Here is a 2440-nt window from a genome sequence, read left to right as displayed (position 1 = left end):
AGTGCGGTCCTTCTCGTGCTCTATAGCTTTACATCACTCTTTTGCCATTTTATCCTCGACATTTGTTAACAGAACGTAAATATGTATAAAATTTGAAGGAACTGAGCTAACAGATAAATACATTCTGTGTATATGATTTTAATGAAGAAAAATTGATTACTGGCATTAGAACAGTATATAAGAAAATATCAGTTTGTACAGTATGACCTATGTGACCATGTTGCCCCAGTAGTACAAACATAGATGTTACTGCAGTTCACTAACATAGGCTTAACTCCTTGGTGTCAACAGCGGACATTGTGCTGGGGGACCTCCAATCCCAATGCAAAAATTAACACTAGTGGACTATCTGTCTCGGCTCCATCTTTGCACTGTGGTATCTCTCTGCCGTTTTATTAACCCTGTTTTTGTGCAATCGGCGGCGTGCTAACCTGCTTTTCTCTTTTGTAAGCATTTTGCATTATTGGGCTTCGTTACCCGCCTTGCGTTGTATAAAAAGGCCGGTTCTATTGCACATTTTTATGCTTTTATACCTTAACTTCTTGGGTGGTCGGATTCTGAGCTGGATTGTCGGAACAGTGCGTGTCCTCCTAGGCTTTTTTTTTTTTTTTTTTTTTTTCTTTAAACTACTTGAGTACTTTTTTAACACTACAGTGGAAAGGTGTCGTCTTATTTTAGTTTTCCTCTTGTGCGCGTCTTTCTCTCACCCACCCCCTGAAGGGAAGATAAGACTCCCTCTATCTGAAAACATTAGGAATGCTTCATGAAACTACACAAGTTATAACCACCCTTGGATAAAGGGAGACCTAGAGTAGCGGCCATGCATGCAGGGACTGCTGAAGTACGCGTTCTCTTCTCTCCGGTTAGAGCTGCGCTTCGCAGCGCTGCACGAGCAGGGTTGCGTCTTGCGTGGAATGGCAGACTTTTTCACTTCAGAAACGTCAGTAACCGCAAGGGGAAGGAAGTGGTTAAATCTGATGCACAAAAGGTGTGTTCTGGTGTCGGGCACCTCATCCAGCTGCAGTGTTTTAAAATGCCAAGTGGTCTTTAACACCCTCTTTAGACACTAAAACTATACGATGTTCAGACTCGTAAGCGAACGGTGGTACCAGAGTATTGTACAGTCAATGTTAAAGCCAAAACTGGAATGTGCAGACAATAGGATTTGGGTACCTTGTGCACTGTCCCTTGTTTCTTGTCTGGTTAGTCTTCTTTTCTTTCCTTCAACCTAAGGTTCTTAGACTGGTATAATAGCAAAGACTTATGACTGATGCATCTTGCTGAAACCGTTGCACCGTAAAGGGTTTGCCCAGGGACCATGACCTGCTGCTGAAGGAAACACATTTGGGTAAACAGCTGTGTAATGCTCACAACTTATTGAGGTGCAATACCCTTGTTTCCAAAATAAGTTACAGTAGGTCTTATTGTTTCTGTGACAGAAAGGACTTGTTTGGACTGCTGTACTCCTCATTTAATGTAACAATGCTATTAATCTAAATATTTGTAAATAAAGTACCTGTATCTAGATACACTTGGGTGGGCTGCGTTATTGGAAAACTTTGGGGGGAAGGAGGTGGAAACTAGCTCAGCCCTGGTGCCGCGACTCGTTAGATCCGAAGGATCGTGAATGTGAAGGCTGGTCTTGCGTCCTGCTTCACTACAGCTGATGCGACTTGGTTACACCCAGCTTAATCCACGCTTATGTTAACATAAAATTCTTTAGAAGCCAAATTGAACTAGAGGTTGGGCCTTCTAAAAGGGGTTGTTTTTCCGAGTTGTCAACCCTGTACTTGCTTTTTCTGCAGTAAGGGTCTCCTGGGGGCAGAAACTGGAAGTAGGGTCATGGCTGGGGGATTGGTGCCAGCATGGTGACTTGAAAGCACTAGTGCTGGAGCTTGTACAATCCCTTTGCTGCAGAACAAGTTGGTTGCTGCTTAGTAAGCAAATCACTGCCCCATAAAGGAGGCTGCACAAGTGATGAAATGAATTTCCCTTTTTAAAGGAAGGATTGTGACTGGTTACATCAGCTGTTCTCTCTGTCTCTCTGCCTATCCAGTGAAATACAACTGAATTTCTTCAGCTGTAGCTTGAACAAAAGGTAACCTGGCAGTTCGGTTAGTTCTGAAATGAACTCGCATGGAGGGGCCTTGATCAAGCTCAGACTTGCTGACTGCCCGGCTCTGTTCGCAGTTCTGTGCTTGATAAAAGCTTTGAGGCTTGTGTCGCAAGACCCTGCGTTCCACTTCAAGCATGTAAAAATCACCTTGCATGGCAGAGCCATGCAGTCCATCTCCACAGCTCCTCTAAACTCCCGCAGAACCTGGCAAGTCGTGAACAACTCCAAGAATTCCTGGGGCTGCAGCAAGGGCAAGGAGTATAAGGTAAGGATGGACTCTGGTTCTTCCTACTTGATTCTGGCTTGTGTGAGAGCCGGTTGTTA

The sequence above is a fragment of the Alligator sinensis genome, unplaced genomic scaffold (genome assembly GCF_000455745.1).
Source record: "Alligator sinensis unplaced genomic scaffold, ASM45574v1 scaffold611_2, whole genome shotgun sequence".
NCBI classification, from domain to species: Eukaryota; Metazoa; Chordata; order Crocodylia; family Alligatoridae; genus Alligator; species Alligator sinensis.
Note: the sequence above shows the minus strand (reverse complement) of the source record.